At 36.7% G+C, this 15,299-nt stretch overlaps 1 pseudogene; it reads right to left on the bottom strand.

The window, feature by feature from the left end:
* Positions 1 to 334: 334 nt before the first annotated feature.
* Positions 335 to 15,299, bottom strand: part of LOC149208387 (calcium-transporting ATPase, endoplasmic reticulum-type pseudogene) — a 60,904-nt pseudogene continuing 45,939 nt past the window's right edge.

Genomic DNA, 15,299 nt, shown 5'->3' with positions numbered 1-15,299 from the left:
TTCAGCTGGAGCTAAACCTCAAAATTGCAGAGTTGCAATTGAAGGCTCAACCTTCGACTCCGCCATAGATCAGAGAGTAGCGGGAGACCACTATGAAAGACGTTGTAGTAGTAGTAGAGAGCGCAATGAAGGATTGTACCACACTCTTCAAGCAGTCGCTCGAGATAGCCACTTGCTTGCAAGAAGATACTACTGTACAATGGCTAGAAATAGAAGCGCAAGAGCTGCAGCAGTGCTACGATGAATTCAAAGCGACAGCGCGCACTGACGCCATCACGCAGAGTTTAGCTAAGCTGCAGGAGGCTAAGGCATTGAAAGAGTAGGTAGATGCAACTCAACACAAGGAAGCCATGCTGAAGGCTTTCTTGAAGCCTTGTTGGTCAAGGCCTAATTGATCATGACCACTATTGAAGGCAAGCTGGCTGGTCTGCAGGAGACTCAACAGAAGATTCAGTCAGACAACATAGGGCCAATGACAAAGCAGTTGGTCGAGAAGATGAAGTAGGCAGAAACACAGTGTGTCGCTGAGGTAGCAGTTGTCCAAGTCAAGATGGGAGGTCTCCGCGACAAGATCTCCATGCTAGAAGAGTGACTCGAGAGCGAGTCACCATGTTTATGTTAGGGGCTTGTTGGGAATGGGTTCCCCTAAGATCCATTTTTGGGCTAAAAGCCTAATTTTTTTGGCAGAAAGCCCAAATTTTGTATAAAGAATGTAAAGTCTCTGCATTTTGTGGTCGCGAGGCGTGAAGATGTAAAGAGTCACTAAGGGTTCTTCACCCTTCTTTTTTAAAAGTCATCTCAGTTGTAGAGGATCTACCCATTCTCCACGAACCATGGGATTGTTTAAAAAGAAGTGTTAGAAGAGTCTTTTAGTAGTTCAAAGTAAGTTGGAGTCATTGAGGAATCTATGACAAGCTAAGAGTGAGATTCTTAGCGTAGGAAGAGGCTCTATGGCTAAGTGCGCAGAGGCCTAGGGTAGAAGTCTGCAGCTGAGTGTGCGGACCCCTCTAGCTATCTCCGTAGGGCAAATAGAGTCTGTATTGAAAATCTGAATCATCAATAAAGAGAAGTATTCTAAAATTACTATGTATTTTACCTCTGTGGATCGCATGCGATTATGTTATGTTAAGTTCTAGGTTTATGTTATAATGCTAATTTGATGCATGAATGTATATGTTTCTATCTATTATATGAACGCAAATAAGGATATATGTTTACACAAAGATAATCTTAATTGCATGGTAAAGTTGGCAAACACTTAAGATAATTCAGGAAATTATACACTAACACAGTAACAAAGGTGCATAAGTACCCGAGCCACTGGGTAGGGTTGTGCAAAGGATGATCGTATACCTTCGCAAGGGTTTTAAGAGACGGAGAGAAAGTACATCGATAAGCTCTAAAGGCTTATTGATTTGCGCGGAGGAAGGGTTTAAGGTATAAAACCAACAACTTGACCATCTCAGTGTGTAGAAACTTGGTTCCTGCATCCCCCCATACTGCTTTGAGTGGGACTTGGATCCTTGCTCCGTGAACTGATGTCGAAAGGTCCAGTAGTGAAGGGATTTTCTTAGCTGAATAATGCTGAACCTGGGTCAAGGCCCATCAAGCCAACATATGTCTTCAAGGAAAAATATTATCCTATTGGGAGCTATGAAGATATGTACATAAAATTGACCATTTTATGATAGGAAAGGGACCAAGATGTGCCAGAGTGGCACCTAGTACTCAAGTTCCGTGACTGTCTCCACAAATACATCTAGAAAAAAATATACTTCCTCGACATATCCTTGCTTGATATCACATACTAATATGTTGTCAAGATCAAGCAGAAATTTAAACAGAAGAAGTGAGATTTTGGATTTGCAAATCTAAAGAAAGTAAAAGTCACCTCCAAACTACAAAACAAAGGAAAGATCTAAGGTGGAGTGACCCTTGATAATCCATCGAATCCATAAGTAAATAATAACATCATGAAGATGAAGAAGGACACAAGAAAATGGTGTGACTTCTATAAGATCCCCCCCCCCCCCCCCCCCCCCCGCCCCCCCGTGTGAAAACAAAAATGAGTGTCGCACCAAGTAGTCATTGGTGCCTGAGCTAAAAGATTTAGAGTGAGATGCATTTTCATACTCTAACCTAGAACCTAACAATTGGAATGGAAAGGGGAAGCTGATTATTGATAGAGACCCCAATGCCACCATTTCCACCACCACAGTATAAAAGATTGAGCCTGAAGATCTAGAGGAATGGGAGCACTTCTTCCACTCACAAATGTGGGTAAATGGTTCTCTGCTACAATTCATTGTCAACAACGAGAGCCAAATGAACCTCATCTTAGCAGAGGTCATTAAGTGGTTAGGCCTACTAAACACACCACACCCACAACCATACACCATCAGGTGGCTTCACTAAGGATGAGAGTCTTCCTGTTAGCCAACAATGCCACCTTCCCTACAACATCAAGGCCTTTATGGATGAGGTACTATGTGATGTTTCTCCTCTTGAAGTTTTTGATGTTTTCTTAGTCCAACCATACTTGTGGAAGCATCATGCTATGTATGAGTCCAAACCTCACACTATTATTATTTATTTGGGCAGAAAACTATACAGGATACCGAAGGTAGCCCCACTTACCACCATTTCTGTGATATCTTCTAAGAAATGAAGTAAGATCATCTCCTATATACGAAATTTGTTTTCTTTCCAATTTTCCCTTAGAGTAAGGGGAAGATCATGGCCACATCTTCTAAACCAAGAATTTTTTTTCTTTCCGATTCCCTCTCAAAGTAACGAGAAGATCATAGCCACATCTCTGTCCCCCAAAAAGGGTTCCTTGTGCAGAAAAAGCAAGTGGATAAGGTCGTGGAAGAGTACAGGGACATCTTATCCTCACCCATAGGAGTACCTTTTCACTATTAGGTCAAGCATTTAATCGATCTAACTTCTGGAGCACCTCTACCCAATGAGCCAATATATCACCACTCTGCTTTGGAAAATGAGGAAATCAAGTGACAGATCCAAGAGCTCCTACAAAAAGGGCACATCCAACCAAGTTCATCACCTTGTGGGATATCAATTGTACTCATATAGAATAAGTATGGGACCTAGAGACATTTCATAATAAAGTCATTCTCAGGAATAACCAGCCAATCATACAGATTCACGATCTTTTGGACCAGCTGAGGGAGCCCAAATACTTCAACAAGAATTTTTTTAAATTGTGTCATCACCAAGTTCCAATAGAAACCAAATATGAATGGAAGAATACATTAAAATAAAAGGAGGGCCTTTTTGAGTGGTTGATCATTCCCTTCATATTGATGAATTCCCATGTGAATTTTATGAGGCTGATGGATAACGACTTGCGGCCTTTCACCAACTCATTCATAGTTGAATATATGGATGACATCCTCATCTTCAAAAAGAGTTGGGAAGAGCACTTGCAACATATTCAACATGTTCTTTAAACCCTGTGACAAAATAAGCTATGTGCTAACTTGGAGAAATGCACCTTTGGTATGAACCAATTATAATATCTAGGCTACATCATTGATGATCAAGGTATACATTCCGATCTGGATAATATCCAAGTCATTAAGGATTGGCCAGCCCCAACAACTTTGACAAAGCTTCACATATTTTTGGGCCTTGAAAATTTCTATCGAAGGTTCCTGTTACTATTCGCCCATATCACTTGGTTGTTGAGTACATTTACCAAGGGTAGAGCGAAAGAATTTTTTTTATAGTTCAAGTCCCAACAAAAGGAATTCATTGAATTGAAACACCGCCTTTTCTCTATGCCAATACTCACATTCCCAAACCTGCAAAAACCATTTGAAATTGAGACAAATGCCTTTGATGATGCTATTGATGTAATTCTCACCTAACAAGGGCATCCAGTGGCCTACCATAGTGAGACACTCTCCAATATAATTCAGAAATACCCCACCTATGATAAGGAGATGTATTTCATCATGCAGGCTTACCTACAATGGAAACATTACATTATGGGGAAGGAGACGAATCACCCACATAAATCATCGACCTTTCTAGTTATATAGCACAAGGGAAGTTGCAGAATGGTTTCCATTATAAATTCTCCACATATCTGCAAAGATTTCATTTGGACACTAAATATAAGAATGTTAGAACCAATAACGTTGTAGATTATGTCAGTTGGCCCCCAGCTGTGGCACTGACCATTGTTCTCAACACTTGAAGGCATGATACTTTTGGATGGCCGCAACTATACAAAAATGATCGAGAATTCGCTACCACATACAAGATGTTGATGGATGGAAAGTAAGTACCAGAATTCCACCTCCGGGATGCACTGTTATGCTACCCAGGACACCTTTGTGTTCCTTCAAGCCTACGTGCCAAGGTGATTTTGGAGGAACAATACAATGGTGTTGCATGACACTTTGGTTTCGAAAAAATAGTGGTAGTACTATAGAAGTATTTTTATTGGCCGAAACTTCAAAAATACATTGGAAAATATATCAAACCTTGCACTGCCTATGCCATCACCAAGGCAACCATTAAGAAGCAAGGCTTGTACACTCATTTGCCTACTCCTAGCAATTCTTGGGAATCCATCTCCATGGATTATGTGTTTGGCCTTCCTTCTACCAAGCAAAGCAATGACTGTATGTATGTGGTCATTGATGAATTTTCCAAGATGGCTATATTGGATGCTTGCAAGAATAGTATCACCATAGAAGACACTACCAATCTCTTCTTCGAATGAGTATGGGTATGTTTTGGGATCCCCTAAACCATTGTATCAGATTGGGACAATAGGTTCCTGAGCGAATTCTAGTTAGGCCTTTGGTCGTTGTTGGATACCGAGCTTACCAAGTTGACCACATTCCATCCTCAGACTGATGGCCAGACAGAGGTCATTAATAGGATGATAGTCCACATACTACACATGTATAAATCCAAGCATCAATGGTCATGGGATGAGAGTCTTACCTATCTGCATCATAGATATAATAGAGCTATTCATATATCTACTAGCCATAACTCCTTTCAAGTGGGCCTAAGATTTTAACTGTTGTACCTGATTGATGTTGTCATGCCTCTTGCGACTAGACATGAAGAATATGCACATGTATAGTCTAAGGCTAACAAATCCACCAGGTTTATTGAACACACCCAGCACATATACCAAAAGGTTAATGATATCCTAGATAAATCCAATGCCAAGTATAAACAACGTCATGATCAACGTCCAGTGCCACATAAGTTTCAAGTGGGCAAAAAGGTATGGTTGGACCTACAAAAGGAATGCCTTTCTGAAGCCCATAAAAAGATTTGACCACTTCGATACAAGACTTACACCATCACCAAGGCCATGGGTGATAATTATTTCAAGCTAAGTATCCATCCATTCCTTGGCCTACACCCCGTATTCAATGTGGACTACCTTCGACCATACTTTCCACCATTGTTGGACACATTAGACATTGTTGAGCAGCTGACACTAAAAAAACTCAATCCAGATTGCATCGAGTTGGCCAAAATTGATCGGATCATGGACACGCAGATTGAAAACACTCACCAATAGAGAATCCAACTATATCAAGTTGTCAAAGCTGGCTAGCTCTTGCACCAACGAAACTGGCTCACCAATGATCAAAGTTAGCAAAACTTTCCCCATCTCATGGAGGTACTTAATGCAATTGGGACCGTTGCTTCCTAAGGGGTGAGGACTAATCCAGGTGGATAGTGGTGTCCACCTTCCTATTCAACTTGGACCCCCAACATTGTTTCCTTTCAATTTCCTAATTTCCAACACACCTTTCTATTTTTTGTAGTTTTTTTTGTGTCATGAACTTCCAGAGTCCTTTTGAGGACCTAAACGACGCTATTTTGGAAAATGGGTAGACTCATAACTTATGACAAGGGTCCATTGTCATTTTTTTTCCTCGGATAGATCTTTCTAATGAGGTATCGTATGTGCAAAACAATGATCGTATGCCAAAGTTACAACACCGAGAAGTTGACGTTCCAAATAACCCCAACGGGGCCCCCAAAATTTTGGCACTTCATCTCCTAGGGTAATGTTTTTGGATGTTTAGGGTTTTCCATTATTTCTTGATGATAAAAAGGCCTACAAGCCTCTGTAACACAATTCAGAATGCATGTAAGCATCACATGTCTTCTCATAGATAAGGTATCATCGCCTAAGCTAGTTTGTTTCTCTAATGTATGTAAACAATTTCTAGCACTTTCTGTTTATTAATTGAAGTTTTGTTTCATTGTATCTCTGTGTTCTTGTTTAAATCTACATTTCATTTCATTCCTGCATCAATTTGGATAAACGTGGCTGTTAGAAACCATCATTTCTCATGGGTATCATGAAAAATAACTTACAAAACAATAATCTAAATAAAGAGGGAATGAGAAGAATGTAACATCTTCTACTAATACAAAATTACAATATCATGTAAACGTGTTTTTCAATATAAATTTTCTTTATTTACTCCTTGGTGTCCATCCCCACCTATTGGGTATCAAGATTTAAGTTCTACATTCGAAGAAATGCATCATAAAGAGATGGTTGTCTAAGAATATTATAAAAAAATTGTCATACCCTATTTTGCAACAACGCATGCACCAAGCACTTGCAATTTCAATTATAGAAACAATTGTGTTGCCTCTTCCTTCCATTTACCTCCAATACAACAATCAATAGAGAAAGAAGATTAATACAAGAGGGTTTTGGTTGTATCGATTGTTGATTAAGTTGACTATGAGAATTTCAATGAGCCTCTATATCCTTCACACTATCAAGAATAAATACTTGGGTAATCCGACCATTCATAACAATTATCATAATGAACTTGGTGATTAAAATCGAAATTTAGTATCTACATGCTTAAGTATGATTAGTTAGTTCATTGAGGGTGAGTCCCTAGAGGTAATGGTAAGGTAGTTAGAGCCTTGATCTGGAATCTAAAAAATGGGAGGATGACCCACTCTTTACTTAGAGGATATTAAGGTGGAGAGCATAGAAAATAAACATTCCAAAAATAAAAATTATGAACTAAAACATAGAGACGAAAACCACTAAATATAAAAAAATGCACTGCATAGACCTATTCCTTATCTTTTTTTTGTGGAATCCATAGGAGGCATTTGTAACACTACCTCCCATCCCCTTAATTGTCTCGAGCTATGGGAGTTATTACCTATTTTATTTACTTGACCCCCAAGGTATGTTATGGATATGGGGTTACAAAAACCTCCTTTTCTAAATCTTCAAATCTCAAAACAAACACCACCCTCACATACAACTCATTAAGAGCTTTCCGGAGATACAAATTTTACCTCAATCTGACTCCCATATTGAGACTTATGCCCATCATAAATTTAGCCAATCATATTAGTTTATGTGAACATTGAATTTCCATGTGGCATCCACATGGTCCCTACATGGCCCACATGGCACTGCCACATCAACGGAGGCACAAGGCCCACTAAGTCCTCACCCATGGTGTTTTTCTACACATCACCATTATATTTAACCCATAACTTATCCATCCTAGCAACGTTATGTTGCCACTTCACACTCTTGGATGGGTCGTATCTCAAAATCCTTCTACACTTGAGGGATAATATGGTGCAAAGTGTAACAACCTGAAATTAAATATGCAACTAGTTACATCAATTTATGTGATTAATAATGAACACACAACTATTAAAATAATTAACATAGAATTTCAAAAAATATGAGCAAAGACAACTTACCTGTAGCGATGATATTCCTTACTTGCTATTTCAAAGTTGAACGCTATTTGAATCCCGATAACTTCAACAATGTTTTGGGATGACTATCTACCCAACCGTAAGCCTAGCTGCACATAATATTTCTACAGCTAGCCACCCCCAAGCCCTCAATCAATGTATTACTACCAAGGAATCCTTTGTCTGACAACACTTTTCTCCCAAGAGAATGGATGAAGGAATGAATGAACCTCATCCTCCTCATCATCCATTAAATAGACAAAACAGTTCCAAAAATGGAAAGGGTATAATTTCACATGCACACATTCCATGTGTCAACATGCCAAATTGTATTTCTTTATTTTAAGTTTTATTTAATTCAACATTTCTCCTAAATTAACTCTTTATTATTTTATTCTGATTTTACCTTTTATTAACTTTACTTATTCTTACTATTTTTATAATCTACTTTTATATATATTTATTTAGAGCTCTAGTTTATTATTTACTATTTTATTTATTTATTATTATTATATTCTCTTCATTATTTATTACTTATTTACTATTGTTATCTTTTCTTTATTATTTACTATTATTATTTTTTCTTTATTGTTTACTATTTATTTACTATTATTATATTTTTATTGTTTATTATTTATTTACTTATATTTTAATATTATATTATATTTTATTATTTATTTATATTATTATTAGGGGAATTACATACTCCCCATCTTTAAGGAACTTTGTCCCAGAGTTAATTTGAATCATTTAACATCTTATTTTATTTAGTTATTTATTGCTTCTCATTTTCCCTACACCCTCTACTGAACTAGTATAACTAGCAGGCATCGAAAGTTTCCACAATACCTAGGAAATACCAAGGAATATTTTTCCTTTTTCTCAACTTTTGGAACTAGGCATAAAGCCTCATCGGTTTGCACCATAGCCCATGGTTAGCCCCAAGGCTTGCGCTCGACTCAGACCTCATCTACCGAAGGTAGAAACCCAACTTAGTACTCCATGAGGTAGTACTCCAGGCATCTCGAAAGGCTGGCCCACTCCCTGCACACTCACTAAGGTACGCAACCCCAAGCACTGAAATCCTAACACCCCCACTAGAATTTGACATCCCAATCCATTATCGAGCACTTGGCCTACAATATTAGACACTTGGCCTACAATATCAGGCACTTGGCCTCCTCAAGATGGTCCAATAGCCCCTCAAGCGCTATTCATCAAGAGATATACAAGACAAAGGAACCACTGGCATATTTAGTGTTGATTGAGTATCTCCCTAGCCCATATGGTATTCCATATTCTCCCTTGTAGGTATGGGCTCCCACAAGATCATCAAATAACTAGCCCTCTCGACCCATTTGTGGATTTCCTATCAAGCACCACATCTCAACATACAACCAACACATTAGTTATAATATCATAGTATCATAGCAAATAATCCACATGCCAAGTCTTGCATGTCATCATGAGAACATGACATCATCATTAATCACAACATTCTGAATAATAAAAAATTGCATGTTCATGCATGCCATAAAATTTGCATACGATTACCACATCAAATACCCTCATAAGTTATAAAATCAACATATCATCATCAAAGACATATAATGACATCACATAATAAAATAACCACTTGTCAATATAACCTCATATCATAGAATCATAATTCCTATGCATATCATATCCATCATAAGCATACAACATCATTATCATAACAAAATAAATAAATAAGAACCACATGTGCATCATTATAACCTCATTAGAACTATGTCCAATTAGCACCCACCATCATATCATGAACCCTCTTCTCAAGATTATATGTCAACAGTCCTATGTTGACATAAAAATTAACTGAAACCATAACTGAAATCATAGTGTATGATTTAGATGTATAAAAAAAATTAAACAATAATACATGATTTAGACACTCCATAAAAGTATCTATTTAAGCTAAGTTATGCAATCATATCTAATTCATGACACATTTAATCAAATAGATAAGGAAAAGTCGTGAAAAATAACATCTACACCTTCCCAAGTAGCTGACCTTGGGCTATATTGGTCCCATTGGACCTTGACTTGCTCAAACTCATGATTCTTGAGTTAACAAAACCGAAGTTCCAGTATACAAAATGGTTCGATCGCAAGGACTTCCTCCTTTTAAATTCATGGAATCGAAAATGGTGGATTGGTGCTCACCCTGCCGATGGTTTACAATGGCATGAATTTGATGTTGGGTCTATGGTTTTTCTCTTTTTTCTTAGTGTCCTTGGTGTCTCAGCCCAGCTTGATACTTCTTACAGTCCATTTTGTAATGTGGACCCCCACATTCCCAACATTCTAATTTACCTTGATCCCTTATCTGTCCTTGTCCTTGGCCACCAACTCCTCTAGCTCTACTACTAGTTCTTTTTAAGTAGGGTTGAGCCTTACGTTCTTCTGTAGGAAACCCAAAGGTTGCACTAGAAATCCTAGCAACATTGGATTACCTTCCCTAATATTCCTATTGGTGTCTGCCTTTTCTACTTACACCCTCCTTGGATGATTCCTTCTCTATATTTTCATCAATCACCATTTGCATTTTCATAGTTATCATCCTCTGGACTTGTTTGGCCAAAATAGTGGTTGTTTCCATAGTGGTAGGTTTCCACATGGAAACTTCCGCTCGAACCAAACGATCAAGCCCATGCATGAATCTTTCAACTTGATGTTTATCATCTTCCATATAGTTCACATGATGGTCCAATGCATAGAATTCAACTTCATAGTCTTTGATTGGCTACCATTCTATCGTATTGCATGGAAGGCCCATATTTGTCAGTGTTTGTATTCCTCTAATAAGTATCTGGTTCTAAAGGCTTCCTCAAATATTTCCCAAGTAACTTGCAATGTGGTGACTTGCATCTTAGTCTCTTCATTTACCTACCATAATAAAACTTATCCCTTCAGTAAACTCAATGCTATTTGAGCCTTTTACCCTGAAGAGTATGCCTTAAATCTAAGTGCTCTCTTGACACTCATCACCGAGGCTTCTACTACAAAACCCCCCATATTGGCCTGTGAACTCTAATAATGTGGATTTTTGGACTTCTTTCATAATATCAAGGGTTATTCGTCTATCCTCGGCATTGAATTGAAAATTTAACAGTTGTCTTTGTTTTTGTTCCAACTCCCTTTCTTGGTTTTGATCATTTCTTTGACCTTGGACTTGGTTGGTTACCTAATCCCTAAAGAAGTTTGTCGTTTTCCCAAGGGAACGTAATTTTGTTCTACTGAGGTTCCAATCTTTGTAATCTTTGTAAAGACTTTTCCATGTAGATTTAAATTTTTTACTACCATTCATTATGTCAACTAACTTTTGTTTACATATACATATTTAATGTAGTATTATTGGGTATTACACACTATTGGATGTTCTGGTAGTATTAAAATATATGATAATTAATTTGTTAGAAATCTAGTTGGTGCCCTTTTTGTCGAGGGATTTGAAGGGATCTTGAGAAGCTCCCTCTTTTTGGGTTTTGTTTCATCACCTCCAAGAAGTGAGGGAAGGGTTTCCATTACTCACAAAATTACTTCTTTAGTAGTGTGTTGGCTCTAAAATCAGCATTGGGAATTTGTAACAATTTGGGACACTATTGTTGATAAATAATTAAATCTGATTGAAATATTATAAAACTAGTTTATCTAATTAAATATAAGTAAAAGGATTATTTTGTGAACAATAATTTAAACTATGCAAATATATAAAGAGAGGATATATATATATATATATATATATAAAATTGAAATTTGTTGATAAAATTGATTTTAATAGTAGTCGTATATATTTCTCTTCAAATCTTAGGTCTCTAGTGTTTGAATCCACTTTGATATCATATGTAATAACTCAGAATTAAATATGCAACTAATTACATTAATTTATTCGATTAATAATCAATACATAATTATTCAACTAATTAGCATAGAATTTGGAAAAATATGAGCAGAGGAAACTTATCTGTAGCGATGATATTCCTTACTTGTGATTTCGGAGTCGAACACTACTTGAATCCCGCTAATCACAACAAAGTTTTGGGGACGACTCTCCACCCAACCGTAGGCTCACTTGCACAAAATCTTTCTACAACTAGCCACCCTCGAGCCCTCAAATCATTTGTCTCACAACACTTTTCTCCCAAGAGAATGGATGAAGGAATGGATGAACCTGATCCTCCTTATCATCAATTAAATAGACAAAATGGTTCTAAAAATGGAATGGGGATCTGCATGCACACATTACATGTGTCAACATGCCATCTTTTGCTTGATTTTAGACTTTTGTGATCCATATTTATTTTGATAAATTCTTTCGGATTAATCACATCATGAGATTTTGGTTGACGTTTCAAACTATCTAATGTGGTTCATCATCAGGACAATAGAAAAGAGAAAATATATTAGTATAAAGGGAAATGTCAAATCTTACTAACAGATCCCCAGGCTCTAGCCTTAATCTTTGAACCCTTTAACAAAGGAAGCAGAGTCTTTAACAAAGGAATCGGTTCCATCTTTCATTTTTTATTTTAGTTTTTATTTAATTCAATATTTCTTTTAATTTTGCTCATTCTTATTTTATTTTATCTTACTTTTTTTTAGCTTTACTTATTCTTACTATTTTTATAGTTTACTTCTCTCTCTCTCTCTCTCTCTCTCTCTCTCTCTCTCTCTCTCTCTCGCTCTATATATATATATATATATATAACTCCAATTTATCATTTACTATTTTATTTATTTATTATTATTATATTCTCTACATTATTTATTATTTATTTACTAATATTATCTTTTCTTTTTGTTTACTATTTATTTATTGTTATTATTATTAGGGGGCATTACACAAGGGCCACTGTATACCACCGCAAACCCTAGGATATACAAACCTAAAATTATATGCGAAGGTAATTTGGTTGGTTCCCATCCAGTCATGCACGTATGGTGTTGACCTTGCCAACCTCCAGATTCTCAGATCTCGTATGCGGAAGGTGCTTGAAAGGAGATCTCTGATCGAGATGAGGTCCAACCTACTTATGTTATAACCAATCCTTGCCGACCCTGGATCTTGGATCACTAGATTTGTTGTAGAACTGTAAGGGAAAAGGAAATAAGAGAATTTGAGGAAGTCCTTAAGGAAAGGGGCAAGAACTTGGACACCAAATTTCTTAGAAGTGTTTTTTGAGGCTAATCCTTAACCTCCAGCTAATAATATGAGTCTGCAACTCAATTATTAAGAAGGTTGTCATGCATTTCCTTACATGGTGATTTTTTTTACTGAATACTAGAGTTTAATCTAAAGAACATCAACAACAACAAACTAGTAGAGATTCAAGGTTTATAATAACTTTCACATGGTAAGAACTTGCCAACACAATCACGAGTAAGACATTGACCTGCCCAATTGCAACATTTAATATAACTGAGAGCTTACAAGATACATGGTTAATTTCGAGTAAACATTAGACCACGAGTCATAAACATACAAAATATCCTACAATTCATGAAGATGGCAATAACCACACAATTCAAGCATTCATTATCCCCATAGGTACATAAGACAATTTTTAATCATTAATATGGAAATGATTTCAAGCATTCTTACATGAGTAATGCAGAACCACACATTGGTCATTAACATATTAAAGATTGTTGTAATTCATAATTTAAATATGCATAAACCATTATACTTATATGAATAAATTGAAATGGATGGCAATTGAAGGAGGGACTTCAACTCTCCACCCAATCATAGGCAAAGTACACTGCAATCTCTCTTGCAGTTGACCACCATCAAGTCGGATGCAATTTATGAGGGGATGCTTGCATACAAAAATTTCACACCAAGGATTGGTCAAACACTCAGGATATGAAGTCCAATGTCCAGGTGGTTTAACAACTCTCTTTTCATAGGAAGACATATGGGGGTCTATAACCCATTGTCTAGGTGGTTTAACAATTCTCCAAAAAGCACGACAATGGCTGAAATTTCCTTTTCCAGGTGGTTTAACAACTATACAACAAGCACCATAGTGACCCATTTACTCTTTGAGTTCTATCACAATATTTCACCCAGGGCCATGATGGGATTATGCTCATCTCCAAGAGATCGAATCCATTATTCTAGTGGGTTAAAAACTATCTTTTTATAGCAAGCAATATAGGAGTTTGTAATCCACCATCTAAGTAGTTTCACAACTTTCTTTTCATAGAAAGCACTACAAGGCTCGAATTGCTTTATTTAAGTGGTTTATGAACAATACAAGAAGCCCCATAGTGGTTCATATTGCCTTGTCCAAGTGGCTTATCAATTATACAACAAGCACCGCAATGATGTTTCATCCATTAAGCCTTCCATTGACCATTCTAGCTTAGACTCATAGTGCATTGGCCTCCACATAACAATACAGGGGATGACACCTCAAATATCTAAGCACAAACTCAAGGGCAATCCAGTCTAGTTCAACATTTCGATTTCCTCCCTGATGTTTCTTCTCTATAAGGCATTTTCTTTATCTATTGTTTGGTGTGTGTGTTCATTTGTGTCTTCTACTTGCATTTGCATGGTCCTGTCTCTCCCTCTATGCCTATTGTGTGTTCTCTTATTTTTCTTGTGTCGTCTCTTCTTAGCAACCATTGACCCCTCTCTTTTTCCTCTCCAGAAAACTGCTCCGTGTCTCAATCCATGAGGAGGGGAGGAGTGTTTTATACCTATGTTTCCCATTCCAAAACTTCATAATCTATCAACACTTACCGCTAGTGGTTATGGTGATAGTTAATGAAGATGAATGAGGTTGGCATTGGCCTGCTCATGGCACCATAGAAAATTCAAGCAATACAAGCAACACCACCCTTGCTAGAGCATTGGATCCATGTCCCTCCAACCAACTATCAATTCATTTTCATATAAATTTACAAATGTCCCAAAAATTCACACAAAAATATCTACAATTACAGGGTGCAACAAAATGTATGTTACAACATCCATTTTTTCTTTGGTCATAGATATAATTTGTCAAAAGAACAACATTTTTTATTTCATCTTCAAGAGGCAACTTCAACCACACTCAAAATCCAAATTTTGTAGTATTTTAAACAATAGTCTTACTAAAGTCAACACAAATTTTGTAGTGCTAAATATAACCTATAAACCAAATGAAAGAGAAAAAGCATGAGTGGAGAGAGCTCATACATCAGAAGAAGTGCAAAACTCTTGAAGCTTTGCAAAAAATAGCATCAAAACTTTTGGAACTTTGTATATACTTTAAAAAATGAGTCTTATTTTAAAAAAAACCACCTATAAATGTATCAAACCCTAAAAGGAATCAGAATACTTCCATACAAAGGTTACACCACATTAAAATATTAAATCAATGATAGTAGATTATAAGATTTTATGATACCACTTTAGAAAAACATGTTTTAATGTAACCATGTTATAAAACATAAAAAAGAAAGATTAAACAAACATACAATCTCTTATAATCATACATTATTAACATAGT

This window comes from Pinus tabuliformis, chromosome 1_2 (assembly GCF_031772625.1).
Source record: "Pinus tabuliformis cultivar Carrire ecotype Pingquan chromosome 1_2, CPIR1, whole genome shotgun sequence".
Classification (NCBI taxonomy): Eukaryota; Viridiplantae; Streptophyta; class Pinopsida; order Pinales; family Pinaceae; genus Pinus; species Pinus tabuliformis.
This window is presented reverse-complemented; position numbering and strand designations above follow the sequence as displayed.